This window comes from Rhea americana, unplaced genomic scaffold (genome assembly GCF_003343005.1).
Source record: "Rhea americana isolate MKP2758 unplaced genomic scaffold, rheAme1 scaffold_2, whole genome shotgun sequence".
NCBI lineage: Eukaryota > Metazoa > Chordata > Aves > Rheiformes > Rheidae > Rhea > Rhea americana.
This window is the reverse complement of record NW_028186149.1, coordinates 2434590-2461747: the sequence shown is the minus strand read 5'-3', so window position 1 is coordinate 2461747 and position 27158 is coordinate 2434590. Positions and strand designations below refer to the sequence as shown.

Below are 27158 nucleotides of genomic sequence, written 5' to 3'. Positions count from 1 at the left end.
TTTTTTTTTTAAAGAAAATTCTTTAAGGACAAGTATCATTATAGCTAAAAAGAAATTGTATCTTGTTACATGCAGAAGCCAGAAATAGAATTGAGTTTGTAAAATTAAGGTACTCCTTGTTCCTAAAACAATCCCTGTGCACTCTGATTGAAGCAGAATATGGAATTCTGATGTGGTTTTCCCAGCATGTACCAGCAGTTGCTCTCACATCTGTAGGGTTCTCTGTCCTCAACTTGAATTGCTTTTACCAAACATAGGAAAAAGCAAAAAAGCTGAGCAAATCAGAATGTCTGCCAGTTATCGTGCTTTAAGCTTGACCTTTTTTTGCAGCTGTCGCTCACTAGTAAATGTGAACATTCATTCCGTAAATATGACCCCAAATAGTCTCATATAAAGGCCCCAATGGAGTGTAATGTTTAAGCAAGTAGTCCAGTCTGAAGCAGGCGGGCTATTCCTACGCTTCAGTCTTGCTGGCTGAATACCTTGTTGCATCAAGGCCAGTACAGTCATGTATATTTAGCTCTGATTTTGCTATAAATCAGGTTATGTCAGTTGTGCTATGACTGAGCATATCCAGTCTTGGTTTTCAGTGAAGTCTGTGGCTTTCCTTTGCCACAGGCTGGCAAGGCATATTGTGCCTGTAACATTGTCCTCTGTCTGTCAGCTGTGCGTTGATTAAGGCACAGATGAGCCATATGTTAGTGAACTAAGCTCTTCAGTGGCTTTTGGGGGAGGTTCAGCTGCAAGGAATTTTACAAATGCTAGCTCAGATTTTCCTTTGAACTGCATTAGCCATAAATATGGATCATTCCTGTAGGTCTTGCATATGGGGAATTCAACCTGCTTTAAAGGTTGAGCAGCAAAATATAAACATAATTATTTTCCAGACAGATAAATGAGTCACTTTAGTAGAGCCATTTTGATCACGTGACTTAAAATGCAGAACTAGTTACATATTCCCATTCATGTCTGCATGAAACTTTCATCATTATATACACAAACATACATACTCATACAAAAGCTTGCAAAKTTTATAGAGCTTTACTATATCATTTTGTTTGAATAGTGAACAAACAAATGGCTTCCTAAATGAAAAAAATAATTCAGAATTGGCTAAAATCAAGTCTAAAGTTATTGTTTCCTGCTCTCTGTGAATAATTGCTCTCTAAAAATATTAATTTATTAATTTTATTGAGCAGGTGACCACTCAGTGTTTAATAGGAGATAGCAATTAGCGTATGTAAATCAGCTGAGACAGAAGTATCTCAATTCCTGTTCTGCATAGAGTAATAGTTAATTTGTAAGAATACTTGTCACTGGCCCATCTGATTTGAAAAAGTCACGTTTTCCACTGCTGAAATCTCAATACTTACAGTATTTGTTGTGCATTTTATGATTATTCTTAATGCCCTTGCAAACACATGTAATAAAATGCTAACAAACCATCATCCATTACTTAATTATATTTATCTAGACAGATAATGTTGGGGGGGTAGCCTGTGGTAAAAAATATTGTTTTCGTTTGGCAAACAAAGACTAAATTTACAGCTTAATTATTCCTTGTAGTGCTGTAGAGAGATTTTCCTGTTAATCATACTCAGGTCCAGAGTGGATATTAAAAAAAAAAAAAAAAAAAAAATCTGTAGTGAGGATTAAAACATGTTGACTCCCAATTAAATCAACTTCCCTCCAGTAGGGGAGTTACTAATGGGATTTAAATGCTTGTGAGGCTTCACTGGGACCCACACAGGGAGCTTTTCTGACAGTGATGAAACACCTTTTATACAGCAAGACAAATATCTCAGAAAATAATGCTAGGGCTGTCTTCAGAAACTTTGCCTATGGAAAATATCAGAATAATTCATCTTAATTAATAAAAATACCTCTATGTTTCATCAACCAAGTGCAAGAAAAATGGAGATCAGTTCCAGAAACCAGTACTCATGAGAGTATTCCACTAAATTCCACAAGATCACCTCTCTGCACAATGATGCCTACATGATTAAAGACTGCAGCTTATCTCTAGATGTGTTTTTCAATGCACTATGAGATCTTTTTAGTCTGAAAGCTTTAAATAACGTTTTCTTTAGTGCAAAATCTGTGACAATGGCCACAGGACCCTGAATTTGAGGGCACTACACATTAAAAGTAAAATCATAAATTTCACTTTGAAACACAGTGTATTCTAGTCCTTTGCCTTGCAAAGGTAACTTAGGAAGTGCTTACTGAAAAGAATAAACTACCATTCTTCATACTGCATTATTCAGCAGTAACTGGCCAAGAGTATTCATTGCACTGAATGCTTAATATTTAAAACCAGTCCCATTACACTTGTACTTACTAAAATATGTACTTCTAATGCTGAAGCTTACCATCTTCACACTTACAGGATAACTTTGTATACCATCTAGCTGCATTTGAAATGGACAGATTTGCAAAAATCTGCCCTGCCTCTAGTCAACTCTGATTTGATTATCGTCTATATTAACCAGCTAATAAAGTCTTTTCTGTTAAGTGTTTAGAAATATATACTATGAAGACTTTTACCAAGTTCCTTTCCTACTAGAGTACCTTCTAAGCTTGGGAGCAAGCCAGCCTTCATTGTGCCAATGCTAATAAATAAATAAATATTTTTTTTAAAAAATCAATGTTTAAAGGATGGCTGAATTCTGGATATGCATTAATGAACTGTCATCTATTTTTCCCTCGTGAAAATAAGCAGGTAGAAAGCAGGTTGCTAAGCACTGTTAAGAAAAATCAGAAAAAAAGATACTTTGACTTGTAAGTGTCAAAAATATATTGAAAGATATGACCTAGGTAGAAAAAGCTTATTCCAAAACTCCATACATAGGTATTGCTGAGAACTCATTTATCAGCCTCAGTGAAATGCTGAATTTATCATTTTTGCCATAGGCTTGAACCTGTACTACCAGCTCACTTAGGTAAACCTAGAAATTTACTACTTGCCTTGCATTTTCTGGAAAGCAGTGTATTTCTTGGCTGGCTTATTATGAAACATTAAACAATTACTTACATTAGTAGTTCTTGGTGACCTCTTTGCATTGGAATAGACCATATTGTAAGAAAAACAGCTGGAAAGGTATTTCTTTGCTTCTTTAAAATAATCTGGAAGATACAAAGCAAAATATTATTTCAGTGATTTTCTATATATCATGTTGTACAAAAGAACAATCAAGGAAGGAAATAAAAATCAATACTTAACAGTTGCACCAATCTAGAAACAGAAAGGGTGTGATTTGTTTTTTTCTGATGTTACTCTGCCAGCCAAAACTCCTGGCATATATGCCGTGTACGGTAGTCTAAAATGTGCCCTATACAAGAACAGTGTTTCCTTTATGGGAATAAGTTGAATAAGTTTAAAAAATTTTATATTGATCCATGCTCACATTAAAGAAGCATTTATTTGCTTTTTACTAAATCAATATAAACCAGCAAGAGCTTCCTTTTTTCTYTCTTTTAGAGACAACCCCTAAATGAGACCATTTTTTTTGTCAGAATTGTTTTAATGAGTTTTTTTAAATCAACAGAGACAAAAATAGGAAAGAAAATAAGAATTTTTAAAGAGCTGGAAAGTGAGTTTTGAGGGGAGCTGTATATAAAAATACAAAGAAAAGAATACATTAATCTTAGGAATGCATTGCATGGATTTAAAGATGTTAAATTGCAATACAAGTTACACTAGTGCAGAACACAGAAGCAATTTCACAATCTTAAAAGCCTTGCTAAAGACAACCAACTTTCAGCAAGACAAAAAATATCAAAGTCATTACTGATCATATGTTCCCTTCAGACAAAAGTCTTTCCAGACACTGATCAAATATTAAATACAAGAACAGTCAAACTGGCTGAGTAAAATGTGTATGCTTGAAATAGCAAATTCAGAACCCTTTAACTTAATACTTTTTATACCTGACCAGGAGGGAAAGAGAAAGGAAAACACACTAGTTTCTGACAAACTGCTCAAAAACAGTGTCCTGTTGGTAATGCTCCTCCTTACTTGAAGGTAACTTAGTATATCAAATGAGGAAAATATGAACCTCTAACATGGTAATTTGAAAAGCTGAATCTTTGTTCCCAAAGTTAAGTAGGCGTGCAGATATAATAGACCTTATTTAAATCATAAGAATAATAATTAGGGTCACTCTTCAGGAAAGCTCTTAATCATGTGCTTATTGAATTCAGTAGCTTGAAATATGTAAGTGCTTTCCTGAAATAGGTCTTACTAGGTGAAAGTTAATGTATAATGATGATATGGAAAGCACCTGAATAATTTCACACCTATTTATAGTCCAGAAAGACATAGACTCTCAGTTCATACTCAGTTTTATATATAAAGGAGTTCATTTTACTATGGGTTTCCAGGTAACAGGTGGAGTTGTTTCATATGAGATGACAGTTGCATCAAAAAGCTTACCAGACATCATTCATTATATGTGAAATCTTAAAAACTTCGCTTTAAAAGTGCTATACAAGCCCAGAGCATTAGAGCATCCTCTGAATAGAAATTCGTCATTAGAAAATGAAATTAAAAATCCTTTTGTAGTGAATATAGACTAGTTAATGCCATCTAAGCTAAAAAAGCTTCTTCAACATTTCAGAGACTCATAAAAATTCTTCTGGCARATTTAAAAGGTAAAACCTGCTACGTTTATAATGATGATATAATCATTTTCTCTTAGGACTGGGATCAGCATTTAGTGAAAATAACAGCTGTACTATGAAAATTACAGTCTCTGCGCCCAACTCTAAATCTTAAAAATGAAAATGCTATAGAAGATAGATTAAATAGTCTCTGACRTATTTTGTCAAAAACAAACTGATTTTAAACTTAAGAAAGTTTTTTGTCTGAATGTTTCTCATGCTCTGAAATGCGAAGCAAATCCAGCCATCTTGGTTTTAYAAATCGGTATCATCTAAATAGCCTAGTTCTTTAACTTTCAAGAGCCTCTTAATTATATAATGGGTGGAAAAAAATATCCGATAGAAAGATGCATGTAGCACAGTTCTAAAAATTCTTAAAAACTGTCCAATTAATAATCTTGTTTAAAAAAGTGTGCTTGTTGAACACTTACTTGTATAAATGCTACCTGACAGTAAGTTTATCAGACTTGAGAGAATTTTGTTTTAGTATCCTGATATCTATGAGAAAACATTGGTTCCTCATATTTATTTCATAACACTACAGAAAATAGTAATGCCATACAGAAATTCCATCAAGAAATTAATAAAAAAAAAAAAATGTGGTCATGCATTTATAGACTCAAACCAATGTTTTATCAACATTAAATCAAAACCCTAGCAAATAAAGGCACATTACATTAAAGGGAATTGCCTGTAATAAAAATAGCAGAGCCTATAGTTATGCAATTAGGCTGGGATTTCCAAAACTGCTCGGTATTAGGCTGACTTTTCTTCTAATTAAGTCAATAACTGACTCAAGGGAGAGAATGGTGCTAGGCTATTGCAGCATTAGAGCTGCTGCCGTAAGTTTTCAGAAGTATTATTCCATTAGGAAACATTAATTTATTTTTATTGAAACCATAGTGTTACATGCAGGCCAGCTACAGCTCTCAGAGGGCAGCTACAACAGGCTATTTCAAGTGCTGGTGGTCCAGCCAGGAAGTGAGGATACCAGGTGACAGCTCTTGAAAGAAAGAGTCGCTAGTGAGCCCAAAGAATGTAAAAGTAAAAAGCACAAATGTTCTTCAGCAGTTCACTTTGTTTTCATTGCAGATTTAAATGAAGGACACCCTCCAGAAGTTGTATGTCTGTAATCTCCCTGATACTGTCCACAGTCACCTGACACTCCCTTTTCTGGCCCCCGGGTCAAGACTGGTATCAAAGCGTCTATTCATACTGGGATATGCACAAGAATCCAAGCTACTAAAAAAGGTAAAGGTTTTTATGTTCTCGGTCTGATCCTAGGGTGCATGTTTTTATTAGGGTTTAGGATAAGACTATCTACAAACACCCAGAGGAGCATTAGGTGTTCTAGTCTGACCTGAGTAATCACCTCTGTTTCAAGATTGTCTTCCTGGAAGAAATTTTTATGAGTTGGTGAAAGCTGGCTTCACTGTTTGTATTGCGCACATTTCCTGCAGGAATTTATTGAGTGAGTGCTTTCACCTTGAAAATATGACTCAGCTCCTGAAGAAACACACTGTCAAGTCCTTGGCACTCAAAGATACAATTTTGCAATTTTTAGGGGGCTCTTTTGGAAGAGAGAACAGCCTGCTGGTGGAAAGAGGCAGGGAACAAGGACATCTTCCTTTACTCTTTGTCTTCTTTATGGGACATCTGGCTAAGGTGACAATGGTGGTGGTAGGGGGGGTCAATCCCAAAGCTGTATTGGGAATGGAAGCTGTTAGCAGCAGCAGCATGGGCCACTGCTTCTCCTTCTTTCTTCCTGTAGCAGTCATACAGGTAACAGATTCATAAAGTGTGTGAAACATATAAACAGGAGCACAGCCGGTCACAACCATCACTGGAAACAGGAAATAGAAAGATCATTTCCTTTAATGACCACTGTCACTACTGAAGTCCCTCCATGAAAAAGGCAGGCAGAAGTTTTCCCAGACCTGGGAACCATGGTGCAAGCATTCCTGGAATCAATTCCTGGAAACAATAATCTTCCTCCCCCTCTCCAGACTGGGCTGAGGTGGTGAATTACACAAATGTAGAGTGAAGGAGCAGAGGAAATAYAGAGCAGTGTATGGGGGAGATTCCAAATTTTGTCCTTAGTAAGATGAATGGGAGACTGAGGTTCTAAGACTACTTTTGGCGTACCTGAGCCTCCTGTTCCTAAAAAGGTAAGATACAAGATCCAGAAACTATAGTACATGTTTCCTGGGGTAGTCAGGCTAGTTGGAAGCTATTCAGTTCATTCAATTTGTATGCTACTATTAGAATATCTATTTCAAAACCATATTGGCAGTTATCAAAAGAAGCAATTTAAAAATAAAGAYGAAATCAAAACATTATATACCAACTTGAAACATAGTCTTAATAAAAAATTCATTAGGGAAGAAATATGTCTTTTCATACTTTTCAGAATAAATATTCTCCAACCTCCCACAAAGGTCAGAGTTTCCAACAGAAAAAAAAAATCCAAAATTGTTAAGTAGTACTAATAGGAATGCTTTTGAAAAAATGCCATTTCTTCTTTACTAGTGGAGAAAACAGTGACAGAGCATTTATCAGAGCCTAATGTCTATTTTGTGTACTATATCTACAAATTACATCACAAATAAAAAATTATCTTTGTACATCCAATACAGAATATTATTTTCAAACATCATTAATAAAATGGGAAACTTTCTTTACTATTAATAAGATGGGAAACTTTCTTCTGTAGAGGTAATAATCATTTTTTCATCTGTCAGTACTACTGTATATGACAAAGTACATGAAATATGTTTCATGAACTATTGAAAAACTATAATTTTGCCTGAGATGTAAATATATTTTCTTTAAAAGTTAATAAAAACATCTTAATGTGATTCAGAATCTGTTATTTGGTATTTGAAATTGATAATTAGATGTGTAAGGGAAGCACGTCTTCAGAAAACCAGTATGTTCACCATCTACATTTTAAAATATAGCTGACTAACGGTGATGGCTTCTATTTTAAAGGCCATTTTAAAAAAAGCAACAAGGGAGTAACAAGCTATTTAAGGAGCAGTAAATACACCATTAACTCACAAGTCACAGATGTTCATCAATACATGAATAGCTTAGTGTCTACTGCTATACCAAAGTGATAACTTCCTTAAATCTTTGATTCACTGTGTTTTTCCTTAGTGGAAATCAGATGGATGTGGGTCTAATGCCTCTTACCTTGCCTAGTTTATAATTGAAGAACAGGATATTTTCATTCAATTTAAATTAGGAGAAAGTAGTGGACATTGTCACTAGTCCTCCACTTTAAGTGCCTCTCGTATCAATTTTCCTGACTGATCATGCAGCTAGATTTGTTAATCCACTTTAAAACAGTCCAAAGCTAATAGAATACAACAATTTTAGTTCAACCTATATGACATAAAAGGAAGACAACAAAGAAAAAGGCAGATAATTATTCTTCATGAAATTCTGTGAACTGCTTTCATTTTACATAACCATTTCAGTGCAATTATAGTTATGCTTGAAGACACAAAGGCATGCACACATTAGTGATGCATCTTTCTATCAAGTCAGGACCATTTTTAGTCACTGGAGGACTTTGCAGGTACTGTTACCATCACTTCATCCTTGTTCAGTTGCAGAAAATTGCAAAAAGATCCAAGGACTTGGCCATAGGAAACAGCCAAGGTTATTAGCAGAACTGTTTGAAGCAACTTCAAGGAATTCTGGCATGTATTTAAAAGACAAATAATCCAAGACATTTTTGTGCATGGAAAAACTGCAGTTTTTACTTAATGGAATTTTAGGCCAGATTCCAATGGACTCCCCCACTGGAAATACATGTATAAAGACATGGTAAAACTCAAAGAGCAGTAGCCTGTTTCCTCTGCCTACCAGTTTTTTTTACTCATTCTGTACCCATCTTGTATATCTTCTACTGAGGACTTTAGGCAGGCAGCTTTCAGGTGTTAGAACAAAAGAGCCAGAAAGCTTAAGAAAAGGCAGCACTGTGAAAGCTGTCTTCCAGTGAAATCAACTGGAGCATGGACAGCAGGCCAGGGCTCTCAGAGAAGCAATCCAGAATTTAAGTCATAAAAATGAACAGGTTAACATTTATTTATTTAATTAAACACTGTGGCTGGTATATGTATGATGATAATCACAGCATCCAGAAGTATAATGAAGACTAAATTCAGCATCACATTAAGTTAAATTCTCAGCAAATGACTTATACATACACTTTGTGAACTTTTATCAGTCCTAAAAACAGTGCTTGCACCATGCTTTCACTGTCAGTGAACTTGGTCTTACCTGGATCGCTTGAGGCTTTGTTTCTTATTATTGTCAAAGGACTGTTCATCAGGAACACTCTTCCAGTTATAAAGTCCAGGAGAGCGCCTTCCTGCATGGATTCTGGYCTGATGGACAGATAGTTGCTTTCAGGGCCTCTGCTCAGCCACAGTTTGTCCAACAGAAGGACCTTTGTTACCACTAAAAGCAGTAAATCAAGTGTTAGCTGATACCTTACACCAGTCTTCATAAATAGCCCGAGGAAGTGTATTAGGACAGACCAGCTTTCAGCAGCTGTGAACTGAGCAAGTTATTTCTCCAGTTTAAGTTCAAGGAGGTCTGCACTGGAAGCAGTTCATTAAGATACAGACCAACCTTGTTTGGTGCTGCTGTTTTCCTGGGAGCTGCATATTCATTCTTATAGGTGGCTCCTTCCTCACTAGGCTGAGATCCAGGCTTCTCCTCCCTGTATCTGTCCTGGGCTTGCTAGTATAATCCTGAGCTAAGGCTTTTTATAGATACTAGGTTGCATGTTTTATGCTTTCAGCACAGTTCAGCTGAAGGTAGTGTTTTTAAGAGTCTTTTGGGTTACTTTTGTTCAAATGAGCACTTATATATTTAGTAATAATCAGATCTTTTTGCCAAATTACCCAGTACATAGACTAAAGACTTACAAAGAAAAAAGTCACTCTGCCATACTATAGGCTATGATAATTTTTTTGAAGAAACAAAACAAGCTTAACATTGAAGTATGATATACAATCTACTGTTCATGAACAATTTTCACCTGCAATCCTGGACAGCGCAAGACGTATTTCTATACTTTCTTACTCTGTGGAATGGTAATACTAGCTATYAGTAAGAGCAGAGACCTGCATAATGGGACCTTCTGCCCTTCTGTTTTTTGTAACGACCAAATGTATGTTATTAAAAAGAGCTGAATAGGGTAGTGCAGCTTAACTCTCAAATGTTGTTGAACGACTTAGTGGAATTTAATTACTAATGCCAATCTATGGAAGGGAAGCTGCAATCTAGTATTTGGAAATAGATCAGAATTCCTTAGTAGTAAGCTTAMGTGGAAATTTAAAATAATATTATGAAAAAATTGTGATAAAATAATACTTTGCTAAATCTACAATAAGAATTTCATTCATAGTGCTATAAATCTAGAGAGTCTATTTTGATATGGTCTTGCCTCAGTTCTTAACTCCTGATACAGAGTTCACACAATCACTCAAATGAGAAATAGATGACATTTAGGATTTCCCATGTTTGGAAGAATTTGGAATTCTAAGGTTTTCTCACCTTTGAATCTCACTCGTGCTCCTGTGAGCAGGGCAGATGAACAAAATGCAGCGTATAGGCCCAGATTTTTTTTTTTTAAGTGAGAATTTGAATTTTGAGCTTGCTGTGGCTATGTTCTAAAGACTAGATATAATTTTCTCTCTTCAGGTAGTAATAAATTTAGAAGCAAGGCAGAGGAAAAACCCTGCATTTGAGTGATTTGCACAACACCTAACAGAGAAAAAAAATGCCCTATCACTGTCAATAAAATGAATGTTCTATCAAAACTACACTCATATCCTCCTCTATTGAGATTAACTTTACCTGCTGAATGTTGAGAAATTTATTTCAGTGGCCTATGACCACTATATATCAGCATCCGACCCCTATCTGTATAAAACAGTAAGCATGAGCTTAAAGCTCTCTTAGAGGCTGTCTGAGAGATGTATATTTACTGACATATAACCTGACTAAAGCCAAACATCATTACCCCTGTGACTGATTGGAGGGCAGTCATAACTTAACAGTTTTATTTCCCTTCTACAGCTGAGCTCCTTGACCATGTTAGCTGAGCTGACATGGCATTTCAAGTCTTGTTATCAGCTCAATGTCTCTCTCATAAAAAATAAATAAATAAGAGGAAGAAAAAGAAAAGCACCTCCTCATTTAGCCTCTTCATCTTGATCATTACTGATGTGCTATCTATAATTTCAACGTGGTTGAGTAGCTGGCTGAAGGTTAAATAAATTCTACTTGGCTGTTTGCGTGATCATGCCTGAATGCAAGAATTGCAGTTTGAAGCAGATTTCTTTTTGATTGTTCCTTGGAAAGTACTTACAGAGTGTAACTTACATAGGCTACAAAAGATGTTATTTTTATGGAGAAGCAACTATCCTTTGAACAACAAGAACAAAACTAAAACGTCCATGAGGCAAAACAACTGCACTTTGAATTTTGTGAAAGGAAACGTAAAAGGACAGGAAAGGCTTCATCCTTCCCTTAAAAACAAACATACATACATACATATATATTTTTATACATCTATACACACACACATACACACACACACACATATATACATACAGCAATTTAGAAGAGAATGACAACAACAGGTCATCAGTAATCCTCCATTTAGAATAATTTTTCCTAAATGCTTTTTAATAGATTGCTAAAATCTAAGAACAGATACTCACTGATTCATGAATGAATCATGATTTTAAAAGAAAACAAAACAGGTCATACCATCTAGCCTGAAATATGCTGAATTATTTTGTGCTCTATCCTAAACTCAGAATTATTTAGTATGTATACAATTGCCTATGTGTCCCAACGAATATATGTACTAATACTCGGTTAATAATGTATTCTGTGAACTCAGCATTCCTCATACTTGCATCAGCTTTATAGTTATTTCACTGTTTACTTCTTGTGATTATTTCTATTTTATTTCAGTACAAGAAGTCCAAGCTCAATATATATCAAATACACATGCTTTCATGTTTAGCTATAATGGATGATTTTGGAACAAACACACTCCTGGTTACTGAGACACACGGAAAATGCACACTGAAATCTGTCTTAAATAATCAGAACAGGTTGCAACTTAAATAGGAAATGGTGTCTTGTTAAAGTAGAGAATTATATTTTTAAGATTCATATAGCTGTTTTGTCTCATATGGGTTTCAGTTTATGGTCCATTTTTCTACAGTAGTTTGCCACTAATAGGCAATGAACTTGCTTAGAGAGAGATAGACAGACAGGCAGAAAGCAAGACAGGGGAAAAAAAAAGATTCAGGTCACAGATCTTAAGTGCAACAGCATGCACAGGTACAGTTACCCCACACTGCAAGTGCCTGGGCCTGCTTCCTCCGGGTTTCATGGTTCAGCATAGATGATCCCTAATACACACAAATAAAACATCATAGGTTAGAGAAAAAATAAGCAATAATAGAAAAGCATCAAAGGGTGGGAAAAGAAGATTCAGGAAATTCCTTGGAAGTTTTCAAGACCCAACTGGGCAAAGCCCTGGGTAACCTGGTCTGATTCTAGTGGCTGACCCTACTTTGGTCAGGAGAGTACACTAGAGACCTCCAGACAACCCTTCCAGCTTGCGTTATCCTATGATTCTATGACTCTATATCATTGTCAAGATAGAAACTCTAAGTATAATAAGGCAAACTGTAAGCATAGTGAATGCAGTGGACACGAGGGCCCGTCCATACTCTGAAGCACTGCTGTTCAACGCTCCAAGAAAATGAACAGTCTTTTGTGGAATATAAATTCGTGCCCAAACCTTTTTGTTCCGTACACCTTTGACATTTTGGCTGTCTTTTAACAATACTTTATTTCTTAATACAGATAACTGTATGTTTCAGTATAGTATAGTACACAATTTAATTACAAAGGACATACAATTCAGTCCATTGCATAGTATACTTGGGCAGGTTATTCACATTGTTCCATACTTTCAAATACCTTCACAGGAATTTAGGTTAATCCAGGTGAAAATACTTGCATGATCCTGAGCTGCCATTTCTAACTGTTCAAACTGCAGCATGCATGAGAGACTGGGTAGCTTTTCTGGAACTTGATTTTCCTAGCAACAAGAGACCAAAGATGAGATTCAGGCTTCTCTGTAAGCTTCTTCCTTTAGGGCTTTTCAAACCACAGCCTAGTTTGTTTATTAAAAAAAAAAAAAAAAAAAAAAAATCTCTGAAGGGCAACATTCATCCATCATACCAGAGGAGCTTGGAGTTCCTTCTTTCTGTAAGACATTCCTTGATCTTAAGGTGATTTGCCAGCATAATGGCATGGCCTCCACACTGCTCCAGAAACTTTTTTCCTCCTTACTGACATGTGCTGCATGACATTTCTCTATAGACACAGCATCTTACTTAAAAGCCTTGTTATCACAGAGACATGTTCATGCCTTTCCTCTCTGCCAGTTAGAGAAACTAGAAGGCACAGAGCTTGTCACCAGGCTGCAGGGAACTGCCCAAAGCCACCAGCGTTCAGATAGAGATTACCCCTGCAACAACATTTCGTAGCACAGTTATCCCCTCAATTCTCCCTCCCTTGTAGCTCAGCCAAATTTTGTAGACTCCCTCTTCCCTTCTCAAATCCCACTGTGAAAAAACCTCAGGAACTGGCAAGTGTGTAGCTCTCGTGTGTGTTTCAGCACAGTTAAGACAAGGACAGTCCTTTGGCTCTCTGCCTTTCCCTCACACTTTTGGGACCTTTCAGACAGGGAAGGGGGATAACGCCCATTCTAAATACACTGTGCCAGTTAGATGCATAGAAGGCCTCCAACTATCTAACTTATTCCCCCCTCCTTCACAAAAATTATGACACAGAGATCTTAATTAAAACTAATTATGGTGAATTCTTGAGCTAATAAACCTTTTATGGTGGAATGTAGTGGAAAAAGTGAATTTCACATAAGGAAAATAATTGCTAACTTCAGTCTAAAACTGCCAGTTTATTCATCTGCCAGTATCATCAATATATCTATCAATAGCTTAGAAATACCATCCAAATAAAACAGTAGGCTGCAATCGGGTATAACTCAGTAACTTGACAAAGGCCATGCAAGTTGCTCATCAGCTCTTGTTTTTACAAGGTACAAACCTATGGCAGAAATTTCTGCACAACAAAAATATTAAGTGGAATAAATGATTATGTTATAAAACATGTTTTATGGAAGCAGTACTTAGAATTATGTTTTAGTAACAAACTCCTGACCCTCCAAATTTCAATGTCCACTCCACATTAAAATGCCACTACCAGTTAACCCAGGGCCAGCCTCATTCTAACCCCAGTGAGATTGTGCCAAGAATGAATGACTTAGGCTAACTTAGGAAAATTTATTCCTCCAGTTTCTTGCTCACTTTGAAAATAAGCCATTTAACATGAGTGTTCTCAAAATTCTTGAATTACTAGAGCTTGCAGACATGAAACACGATTTTCATCTGAGCTTTCTTTTCTTATCCAAAGGAATTTATAAGTTGTTTAATGATACACTGTAATGACATATGATAGACAGATTCTCTTTTCCAATGGAACACTGCTCTCTGGTGCTGACATGAGATGAAAAGATATCTAGGCTATTATTAAAAAAAAAAAAAAAAAGGTACGGGAAAGACATGTCTTAAGAGATACCTTTTCTTTCTTGCCATGCACAGGTCTTCTGCCTGGGAAGATGCTTTAATTTCTGCATATATAAAAATCTGCTGTGCATCCTACAAAATTCAATACTCTACCTTTAAATGTAAAGAAAACTGTTAAGCCAAGAAGCACAAATAAGATTTACTGGAAAAAAAAGATAAAATCATTATTTCTTTATCAAATGCCATTATTTCTTTATCACTCTCTCAGCTGTGAATTTGATAATGGTTGCTCAATTCTGCAGTCACGTAACTGGGGACAATTCCTATTCCAATCTACATTACGTACATATGTTAAGCTGAAAACAGAACTGTGCTCCTCTGGGCAAAAAAGTTTGGGATTAGAATTTAGCCACTGGCTCACTCAACTGAATGATAAACTAAGTGGAGTTTTAATGTCTTGGTTTATTCAAGATATTAAAGGATATAGAAGGAGTTGGAAAGCAGATTTCATTTAAGAGAAAAGTAAGGCCATTATATAAACAGCAGCAGATCTCATCTAGAATGTGTCACATAAATATCATACTATCAAACAAGAAATGTAAATTATCATACACACTCTATAATTGAAAAGTGTATTATACATTAGTGAAGTCACCCATTTATTTAATCATAATCAGTTCCAATAAAATCTCATTTAGAAAAGTTGAGTGTAGTTCAGGGTGGATGGTTATGAGGATATCAGTCATGTGAGCAGTTCTGAAAGCCAGTTCTTGTATGTGAAGATTTAAAAGAAATACAATTATTTCATACCTCTTATGAATGAAACTTGCACTAAAATGGATGAAAACTGTGCGATTCAGAACTGGAAAAAAGTGAAACATGCATACTGTTTTATATAACATTTTAAGGAAATTTTTACTCAAACAAGATTTTACATTTGCAAAAAGTCATTACAAGAATAGCACGGTTTTAAATGACAATAAGAGACAGTTCAAAAGGGGAAAGTCTACTAACATATAACAATTGAGGATTCAGATAAAACACAGCTTGAATCCAACCGCCTATGTTTGGTTTTATAAATACAAACTTGTAGTAGGAGAAATTCTAAAAGACCACATATATGCAAGTCTATCTTACAGAAAAGGAGGGAAAATGTGAACATTTTCTCTCATTACTGCCCTTCTGCTTTAGTATTTTAGGCAAACCAGCCTCCAGACACGAACTATGAAAGTTTTTGATTGAACTTGTTGACCTAAAAAGACACAGAAAAAGCCTTATTTTGCCTTTCACGCATTACATCATTCCAGAAAAAAAAGGTAGCAATGTTTGCTATCTTAATCTTAACAAAAACGCCAGTGACCTAATCTGATGGTAGGGTAATACAGATAGAAAATATATGTCATGACTACAGTTAAGGAACCAATTCACAATGAATACTTAATTTGATACCACTAGCCTCTTTTAAAATGATCATTAATGACTTTTTCTTTTATTCTTTCATGTATTTTGCACAGCTGCTCACCTAATCATTTGCATGAGCTTGTTTTAACCTTTGGATTATTTATTATCGATGGCAGGCAATCATCCTTCAGACAGCGGTTACCTAAGCTATGCATGATTTTCTCTGCTTTCTTCATGTTCCAAAATTTAAACTTCCAATATGGCTACTACTCACTCTGGTGAGAATACTTACGTACCTACATCCTGATGAGAATACTTGCATGCAGATATATTCAGGTCACTTTTGGCTTCAGCAATATCATGGAGAATAACAGCTCAGCCATCTAAATATTCTTTATTAAGTGGGATACAAGAACTGAAAGAGTTAAGGTTAATAAGACTATCCACATATCGCTCTTTTTAATTTTTTTTGGTATTTACTGAGCTTCAGTCATGATCCTCCATTAAATATTAAAATTCTACATTATTTTTTGTATTTTCATATGTATCTTTCTTCACAACATCCAGTGGATATTAAACAAAGGGGCTTCTTCAGAAACGTGTGGGGAAAAAATTAACCATTTTGACTCTCCTGTTCTTGCACGTTTGTCTAGCACTGATGTGCTTTTGGTTTGCACATCCATATAAACATGCAGTTTATCCAATTTTAATAAAGTGTGAGTAGATTAGGACAACTGACAAGACAACCATGATGATCCACAGAAGTCCTCCGGACACCTTATTCCCGTTCTTGCAAGATACATAYATATACTTTCAAAAACACATGCTAGAAGTGACTCTTGGCTAGGTACACACCCTCCTCCCATTTCACTTGCTTCTAAGCCCTTCTGATCTCATATGCATCCTACAAGTGAAATATCATCCCCTTATCCTGGAAAACAAATCTTACAGGATACATGCAGAGAAGCCACCAGTGCAGACCACAAAGGACGACGGAGAAGCCTACTGACTAGAGATCCGCTTGCAGGAAGTGGCGGGGGGCACAAAGAGGCAGCAGTCCGATCGCCTTACACCAGCACACGTGCCCTGACATTCCTTCTTCAAGAGTGTCCCACCTGGTGGAAAAACAGAACAGCTTTATTCAGCCATTTTCTCCATTTTGCTTTCCATGTAGTACTTTAAAAAATTATACTAGATTTAGACAGCTCTAAAGCTCCATATGCAATTCTGTAAGCAGCTACTGTGTGATCATTCATTTCCATTTCTAAGTAGGCTTGTACAATATTGAATTGCCTTGGTCAAAATTATTAGCTGTTCTTACACCATAGCCTTGAGAATAGCTACATTGTTTGACAGTTCATATACCTCTGTGTATTTATAGATCCCTCTTCTACCTCTCTCATGATATGCTTGTTATTGCATTTGMTATTTTCGTTTTGAAACTATAGGAAGACACACCTTGGTTGGAGGATTGGCATGCTTAGCATTCACTAATACTTTCTATAAAATGTCTGAGGTAATATAAATGAAAGGATGTAACTTTTCAAGCAAACATGTCATGGTGCTAGTTTTAGGTCAGTGAAATAAGATTCAGTCAAAAGACATGCACGAAGAAAACCAGTCTGCATCAGTTCCATGGAAGAGAAACAACTTATTTAAACACCTCCACCACAACCATATAATTCTAATTTCAAAACACATAGTACAAACAGGAGGTCTAATTGATCTCCTTAGAAGCAGGTACAGAAAGGCGAAATACCAAAAAGAGCTAGATAGGCTCACAGCAGAGAATTTAAGAGAAGATAAAGTACCAGCAGTACAAAGACATTCACTGTGGAATCCTACACCTTATATATATTCTGTACCTAAAATTTAATTCCATTTTCTGACTGCCTCGATAGTTTTAAGAGATTTTCTTCATCATCTCAGCCTGTAAAAATTGCATGCTTAATATGTTGATGTGAGGAGCAACTCTTGTAGTAATATTCTAAAAACCCACTGTTTAATATTTTGATCTTTACTCTGGAAGATTCAGCCTGACAAAGAATATGAAAGACCTCACTTCATATCTGTAAATATCGTTCACCACGAGTGCTATAATAGCCTCACACTCTAGAAAGTATGTCTCTGCAATCCCAGCAGAGTGTGTGAACTTGTTTCATTAAAAAAAAAAAAACAAAAAACCCCCCAAAAAACACTACAGTAGAAAAAGCTTTCTGCAAAGTTATACAGAAAGCTAAAAGCTGCCTGCAGTTCCACTTCCCCAAATCATATCATCTAGCTTAAACTAGCAGTGAACAATTTCCAGATACGCTGGGCTTTAGCCAGCTTTTTAAATGAGTATATGTGATTTAGTTCATATTTTCAGGCTTCTTTATTAAATACCTCCCAGTTCCATCTTGGCTAATATTTGATCCAGTAAGTTTAATGACCATTCCTTCATTAAACATTACAAGCTTTTTAAGACCTTGGCAGTGCTGCATTTCATTCAATAACCTAGCGCTGCTACAAAGTCAACACTGAGTGCCAAGTTAATCCCTCGTGTCCACTAATTATGTCCAATGCTGCAGCTTCTTGGGTGAGCCTGAATCACTGGGGAAGTGCAGGATTTCCAGACCAATGGATTCAGCACTCCAGCCATATCTCATGTCTTGACACTAGATGTCAGCGAAGGGTAATTGTTGTCTCAATTTAGAGGCCAGCCCAGGTAGCTACTAGCAACCTCTGTTAATGTTTTATAGCAAAGGTGAAGTATAGCTCAATGCAAGCAGCAGACATATATTACAATAAAAAAAGAATATAGTTGTCTAGTGTTTTTAAAGTCACTCATAAAAGATGAATAATGATGCAGTTTAAAGCTAAAAGACAGCTGCCAAGYTGAATGGCCGTGATGGATGTCTAAACACCCAGTGTGGAGAAAACCTGTTCCCTAGAGACTACCATCCAAAAAATTAATTACTACGATTCAGCATCTTTAAATGTGCCACTTAATATACTGCCACCATAATTAAATTTCCAGCCCTGTGACCTTGAGACCATTTCCTGAGATAATAAATGAGATCAAGGTTTAATCGATGCAGATGCAAGTAGAAACTGTCCAAGGAAGCACAAAACCATCATGATACAGTCAAGGTCAGGAAAGAAAAATCAAGTGAATCTGCGAATCAACACTAATTACTTTCTTGTGATAAAAGATGTTTATTTTCATTTGCTTTATTTGCAAACAGTAGTTCTATTGTAGTACACTGACAGCAGCTTCTCAAACTGTAGCCACTGATGAAGTCAGCAGAAAGCATATTTGTTTCTTTGTAGATAGCACATTTTGTGGCGAATGAAGCCATTTTTAGTAGAACATTGAAATCTAATAGCCAAGCTCATCATATATCAAGCAATACAAAGACAAGAAACAACTGACTGCTTCAGGTAGCGTCCATCCATCCTAACACAAGAAACCAAAATGTAAGAGAGATTTTGAGTTGAGATGTGAAGACCTGAGGACTGTTTTACCCCCTTTTAAGTTTGAGACTTCCAAATGGGATGGTCTGAGTTCCACTGCTGGACTTTACTAACTGCTAAATGAGACACTAAATTGGAAACAAGACTACAAAATGAATGAGCTCAGGGCTAATGAAAACAGATTTTTTTAGAAGACTGTATACTAATTAATATTCATCATATTTAACCTAACCTCTTCCAAGACACATTTTCTGAAGTTACGGTGAGGTAAAAGACCAACCTGAAATAAAGAGGGGTGACTAGAGAAGTAGCATTTTTGTTTTGTAACAGTGTCATGCTGCACTTAAGTTACATGCAGTTGGAGCAGACTTTATTAGTGCAGTAGCAATTATTCATCCAAGAAAAGATGCCAGTTTGCATATYACTCTCTTCTGATGTTGTATTTTAAAGCATTGCTTGTATTTATAACCACTGGCAAGTTCTGCCCACCTACATCGCCCACCTTCCATCCTTTCCTCCAACACTGTGCAGTGATCTCGGAGCAAGCTGGGTGATACCATTGCTGCATTTAAATAGAGGATGCCTGAATAAAATGTAATTTGCAGGTATCTGTAAAGAATTTTGTATCTGTAAGATTAACCTTCTTTTTTGATTGTGCTATAGATAAATAGTAATGTGCAACAGTGTCTTTTTGGACAACTCCTGACCATTTCACTTGTTTATATATACTTCATCCACATTTAATATACTCAACTAGTTTTCATTTTCTTTTGGTCTTCATATGCAGTAGGAAACAGAGGGAGAGACACAGGAGTTAGTAAGCCTAACTGAACAGGGAAAACTGTGTTGAAGGACCAGAGCAAAAAATTCTAACAAGAAGTCCATATTTGTAGGAGTGAATGTTTCTGCAGCTGTGTACCATGTTGGAAAAATTTATAAAAATGATAACGCCTAACAGAGGAATTGTTATTTTAACAGAAGTGAACATTATTGGGATTTTCATGCACTTAACGAGTTCAAGTGAAAGTGCCTCTGCAATTAATATCACTGTCCTTAATCCTATACTGCTGGAACTAGGTGGTAGTGGGGTGGAAGGTATGTTAAAAAATAATAAAGTTTTATAACTTTGAAGGACCAACCTTTTGTACAGATAATTTCCTTTCATTGCAAGTAGCCCAGATCAAAATTTTCTTTCAGATACTTTGTTTTTTACTTTGACATTCAGAGCTGTAAAAAGCACAAAAACAATCAGTAAGCGGACAGGGAGATAAAACTGAAGTCATATAGACAATAGATCTTTAAATAATAGTATATTTATATCTAATTTGTTGTAAAACTGGTATCTCTATCATCTCTATCAATCTAGTCAACATCTAGTAGATTAAATTATGAACTGCTGTGAATTCCAAGGTAAAAATGCTATCGGCAGACTTCTAGAAATAACATCTAAGGAGGGTTGAGGTGATACACAGAACCCCAAGGGTGACAGCAGCAAAGATGGTAGAGAGCTCTGGAATCACTCCAGATCAGGAAGACCATAAAAGAGGACAAAGCAGAACAGTATGGTAACCATCAAGGATTTGAATCTTCTGGATGCAAAAGAATTCAGAAGATATAAGAAAAAAGGAGTAACAGATGGACTGCTGTGATGTAATGTTAACTTCACTGAAAATTTCCAGATTTTTACAATCAATTCAGGAGTGGAAAATAACTGTATTATCAGGGCATGTTTTCAGAGCAGGTATGAGTCACAGGACTGAGCCACGTTTTATGCCTAGTTAACATTCACATTAATCCCAGGACCATGCATGAGCACATATGAAACATGACAAGGAGATAATGAACAATACAATTATTTCTTAGTCAAAAACTACCAGCTTTCCTTTGAGGAAAGAAAAATTTTAGTAAAACAGCCATCACATTTGCAAAATGACAAAATCTCCTGGAGGACACAGTCCACCTATAGATCTGACAGAGGAAAGACAGGCAGTGTGAACAGTGGAAAGTCATAAGGTTCAAAAAAGCAGAAGATAGTAATAATCTTGTTTGCTTTTTCTAGGTTAATATATTATCTGTCTTAAATTCTTCAGTCTTTAGGGGATGGAGATAAACAAGAGATTCTGTTTCTATGTTCTTCTGGAGATGTTTGACTTCATTTAGGCCGAATCAAATTGATATTGGAAATTTAAACCAACTTGAAGCTTATAGGTGATCTGTCTTCACCGTAAAGTAATTAAAGCTGGATTTAAAATCTACTTTAAGTTAACACACTCAAAACTYCCACCGAGTTCTGAGCCTATTCTTGTGTTTGCAAGTAAGCTGAGAAATCCATTCTGCCTGAGCTGAAACTTTTACTCTTGTCAGTCTGTACTGACCAACAGAAGAGTAGAGAATGAAAATAGGTAGAAACTAATGTCTTACCTGACAGGCTAGTGTTTCTAACCAGTGCACTGTTCTAACACCATTCTCAGTAAGAAGTCATTGCATGACAGATGCCATGGACTGCAGGTGCTGGTGGTTCCCATCTTTTCTCATTGAACGGTCAATTCAGATGCATCAAGATAACCTGAAGGCTACTACTGCCAAGTACAATGGGTAGTTTCAAAGGAGAACAGGCAACATTTCAATTACAAATTTTTATTTTACATTTTTAGCCTAATTTGGTCTCTTTGTGATAAACAAGATGTTTTACATATGCCCAGTAGGAATAATTGATAGTTCATGCTTCTGTGTGTTATACTTGTTAAAATATTTGCATTTAAAAGCAAAGTTGGACTTCTAGCTCGAGGCTACGTATATGTCTTTTCTAAGGAACATCAACTAGTAAAACCATTTTGAATTATAATTGTCTTCCAAATCTCAAATTAAGAGAGACAGAATGCTGTTAACCCTTCACTTAAATCACTTATCTATGTGAAAATTAACTGTGATTTAGGAAAGTTGAGTAGAGACCTGCTTTAGCAGTAGGCTTTAGTCACATGACTCCTTCCATTCAGTCAGTAAGATCAGACGCTCRAGTAAAGATTGCTCATGCCCTGAAGGGTTCAAAGATCGGACCTCAGGTAATTACAGCATTAGAATACAACACATGTTTTATGGAGAGATCAATTCTATAGCTAAAAGCTTTATAGCTTGATTCAGAAAAGCAAATTACTTAAACTTTACAGAAAATAGTAATAGATCATTAAAGAAGAGCTCCTGTGTTCAAAACACTTACTGAATTCTTCACACAAGCATTTCTTACCTTAAAAATGACGTGTCATACAGGGCACTTCCTGTGTTGGACTTATGGAACTTTAAAACATATGCACTGCAGAGATATGGAATATGGAGATGCACATCAAATGTTTTCAGCYGAGCCAGCTGTAAGAAAGAATATTACGTTTGAAGGCCAAGATTTTTCAAAAGTGACTAGTTACTTTTACTCGTCTCTCTCTTTTGTGAACCTGAATATAGAAACATCATGAAGAATTCTTATTTTCAAGAGATTTAAGAGACTAAAACAATCACAGGTTTCCCAATTTCAGACTCTTCGAAAATACTTTGAGCTTTGCACCACAAAATCATAGTGTAAAAATTTTAGCTGCTTTTGAACACGTAACTGATTTTTTTTCATTTGAATTTAATTTCATTTTTACATCTTGGCAGCAATAAATGAATATGGAAAGTAACAGAATAAGCAGAAAGCTTAACTTGTAATTTGCATACCTTTTCAAATGTGCATACCTTTTCAAATGTGAGTACTGTAATGGCTATGCTCATGGTACGTATGTAATGTCATGTAATGTCATGCATCATACTGTAGCAACCTGCATTTTTAGTGTGTGTGTATATGTGGGGATGTAGGACAGAAGAGTGTACAACAGTCTGAAGAGCTGAGCACGCTCTACAATGCCGAGCCCGACTCCCTGTTCCCAGCTCAGCGACAGCTGACCCTGCATTCCAGCACTGCAGTATTTTCTAACTCTGACAAAACTTAGCAGCAGCCCAGCTGGCTCTCCCTACTCCTTCTCACTCTTATATAGTCAACAGTAGCTCCAAAATATTTGCTGCCAAATCCCGAACTTTCATCCCTCTCATACGTTGCTCTAGAAATAAAAAGGGAGAAAGTCAGGGAAACTGCCTGGGCTTTTGCCTTCTTCCTAAGGTGCCTTCCACCTTCAGAGACAGAGTGGATGTAGGCAGTTGTCACATCTGATGCAGTTCTAGGCTATTAGGTGTCTCAGGTGGTGAAGCACATTATGTTCTAGTCCACGATCATCTGCATATGAATTTTTGTGTCAATCTAAGAGTCTACAAGTTGCTTCACCATTAGAGAGAAAGCAAATGGAGCTCGGTAAAGGCAGAGGCTTTGTGTTCACGCACTGATGCCATTCTGTCCTGTCATTTACCCTGTAAATGCAGAGGGATGTGCCTTACTAATTCATACTTTCATTTTCACYTGAACTGAATTGTTTTAAACCTTGTTAAATGGCAGGTGACACCTGTGGCTAAAGAGTCCAGAGCAGAGTCCAGCACAGTTAGTAAATATATCATCTACAGAAAGAAATCCGTGACAAATGGTTGACAGTAGAGCAGTGTCCTTTTTCAACTGGGTATCCTCCAATTCCTTACTTCTACCACCACAAAAARACATACTATTCTGTAAGATTATTTTGGGATACGTTGGGAAATAATATAGAGTAAATGAAGTAGCTTAGGATGTTATTCTTTGGTCAAGTAAAACCATATTAATTTATTTCTCAGATACTATATCTACCTGATGGACTTGCCAGCAAAAAAATCCATCCCAATTAAAAATGAAGCTTTAATTAGCCTTGCAATACTTACCTGCCCTTGGGAAATATAGGCACCAATATGTTTTGCTGGAATGACAGATTTTTATTAATAAATTTCTGGTCCATGTATTACACTGAAGATAAGAGAGCCAAAAATGTTACTCTGAAAACCTTTCAGCAAAACATTGCTTCTTTGGCAGTAGTCCCTTCAGTTACTCCTTCATTGAAGGATCCCCTAAAGAGCAGGCCATCTACTTTGTAGTGTTCAGTTCCTAAAGAATGTACTCAAACATCTCTGCCAAATGGAATAGATTTTCCCAAAATCTCAAGTATTCTTAAGCCAGCAAGTGACAACAAGATGCTGAGAAAAGTTTAAATCTCTTCAAGGTAATAGGAGAAAAACAAACAAACAAACAAACAAACAAAAAACCCATAGCACCAGCCCCTATTCTTATTGCAATGCACTAATAACAATTTCTAATGACCTCTTGAAATATCTATAATATATATATTATATAATATATAACATATACTATATATATATAGATACACACTATTCTAATATACAAAATATATATTATAAGCAAATATTATGACACACGTAGAGAAACTGTTGGGACACAAAACCCTTTCTTGTATAAGGTAGTGTGATTTCAAGGCTCAGAGCCAGCAGATGTGGGTGCTGTTCTGTGTTCTACCTGTCTGACAAGATGACTCCAGGTCACTTCCCAGCATAGTGTCCACTCTTATCTTTTATCTGTCTGGGTTATTTTTGCTGTAAAGAGTTTGGGGCAGACATTACCCCTTGCAATATCTATGAAATGTTCAGCAATTTCATTCAGAGCCTCTAGACACAGCTGTAATAAACGAGAACAAAATATTTACCTAGTTAGATCTGCAGTATTTTACCTTTATCACTGTAAAGTAAACACACAGCTTAATTCTTACCTAGTGTACCTATGTAACACTCAGAATGTAACAGTAAAGAAATTCAAAAATCAACAAACAGTTAATAGGGTAATAGAAGTGAAGAGGAGCCTATACAAACAAAGTAAGAGAATGAAGAGAGTTCAGCTTATATTTAGGACACTTTAGTCACCCCAGTTATTTCAATGTTGTTCATAAATGTGGCTACTTCTAGAATATTTGAAATCAGATTTTTCAGACATGCACATATTTTTTTTCTGCAGTGAAAAACAAAACAGAAATGAATACATAATGCTGTCATCTACTGACTCACCATGGTAATTGCTGATACAGTCGTTCAGTGGTAGTGCTGAGCATGTGCAGAAAAAATAAAAAGATGGCTCATGTTTGCACACCAAACAGTGTGAATCATAACATGATATCAATATTAATCTATCCTTTATAAAATCTTAAGACCTTCTCATTTAAAGAATAAGATATTGCACAACAGTATTATCTGTTCTCTTCGAAATTAGCCACAAACTATCTGGTTTCTCTCCAATTACTTGATTTTTTTTTCTATACCTCTAAATGTTACTGACCTAAAAAAGATTTGATCAAAGGCTGTTGAAATTCTAACCCCTCCAGCAACTATTAAATTGGTCCACTCTGTGTCCTGTGCTGACAAATCATTATACTCCAGAGCTTTACAATCCATGGTAGTATCTCAATTAGAGATAAAGATGAAGCAACAGTGTTCCAAATCCATCCATCCATCTAAATATGACTTTATTCTTAAATAAAACAGAAAATCCACACAGAGTGATTCATATTCAGAGTCATCGCTGAGTTCACTGGTAACAGAATACCATTTCTGCAGTAAGTTAATCAAGTTGTACCAAATCAACATTTTAAAGTTTTGTAAAATGTCCTGCCTAAGCTAAATGGCATAAACCCCTGCATACTCCTCCCTCTTTCTCATGTTTTCTTCAAATTTGCATTGAAGTTGGATTTTTATAAAACTTTCAATTTAGAGTTTCTCTTGACAAGTACATTACTTAATCAGTAAAGACTGGCTCACAGAGATAAAACATACTGAGATTCAAGGTGTCCAGAAAAGAATAATGAATATGACTAGAAATAGATCTGCTGAATTTACTAATTTCTTCAATTTTATCAATTAATAGTTCTAAGTACAGAGACATATTCCAGCTGCAGCCCTCCCATCACTGTTGCCAATGCTAGTCACAAACACACCATAAGTACAACAGAACTGATCGCCTTTGGTGCTAATACGCTTGCACGTATAGCAATCCAAGAAGAGGTTTCAGTAAGCTTGAAACCTCTAAAGAGAACCTTTCTCTCTAAAGAAACTACCAAGGTGCAGTGAGATGGGTTTTCTTGCAACAGACAGCATATCACAGAATCACAGAATAGCTGGCATTGAAAGGCATCTCTGGAGATCAAGTCCAACCCCTCTTTGCTCAAGCCAGGTCAGATAGAACAGGGTGACCCAGACCATGTCCACTCTGGTATTGAACATCTCCAMGGACAGCAACTCCACAACAGGACAACCTGTTCCAGTGTTCTTTGCTCTTACAGTGAAGAAGTAATTTCTTCAGTTTAATTGGAACCTCCTATGTTTCAGCTTTTGCTCATTGCCTCTAAAGTTTTAAAAGTTTTAAAGGTGTAAAGTTTTATCGTAAACACATTTCTTTGTGAAGAAAACTTTCATTAACCTCAAAGGTCTTTGGAACAAGCCCTAGTTCTGACTACAAACTTCATTTGAATTACATCACTGGCTGTAAGGGACAGCATGCTACCTACTGTGAAATGAATATTCCTGGAGTATCAATCTTTTTGTAAATTTAGTATCTTAATATGATCCATGACTTAAGTCACCTTTTGTACTGCTTTCTGTTTGATTATAATTTTACCTATTAATCATGTTAATCCAATAGAATCTGCCTTAATCAAATGCAAGTCAATTACCCAGTTCGTCAAATTATATTTTTAATGAAAGACATTTTTTAAGATTGAATATCAATTAGGGACATGTGCAGGGAAKCATGGATAACTTCAGAGCATGTGAACACTTGCCTCTCCACTGGTAGGGTAGTTTTCACACCCACTTCCAGGTCAGGTAGACAGCTGCCACCCATGCATATAGTCACAGTCCCACCTAAAAACATCTGTGGGCCTGTTGTCTAACTACAGAGAGTGAAAGGGCTAGGTAAACCCTAAAGGATGAGTTATGACTTGCCACGCAAGAATTTGAATACACAAGAAGGCTTTG

General features: G+C 36.1%; 2 long non-coding RNA genes across 5 annotated transcripts in view; one reads left to right on the top strand and one right to left on the bottom strand.

Annotated features, from left to right (window-relative positions):
* LOC146596585 (uncharacterized) overlaps positions 1–9125 on the bottom strand; it is a 14631-nt gene extending 5506 nt beyond the window's left edge. Inside the window, exons 1-2 of the long non-coding RNA XR_014895621.1 lie at positions 8953–9125; positions 3035–3126 (exon numbers count right to left, since the gene is read on the bottom strand). This is a non-coding gene — a long non-coding RNA (uncharacterized LOC146596585). The remainder of the gene's footprint in view (positions 1–3034; positions 3127–8952) is intronic.
* LOC146596584 (uncharacterized) overlaps positions 1–27158 on the top strand; it is a 54353-nt gene that overhangs the window by 12932 nt on the left and 14263 nt on the right. For all 4 annotated transcript variants that reach the window (XR_014895619.1, XR_014895617.1, XR_014895620.1 and 1 more), the window contains one exon: positions 5755–5913. This is a non-coding gene — a long non-coding RNA (uncharacterized LOC146596584). The remainder of the gene's footprint in view (positions 1–5754; positions 5914–27158) is intronic.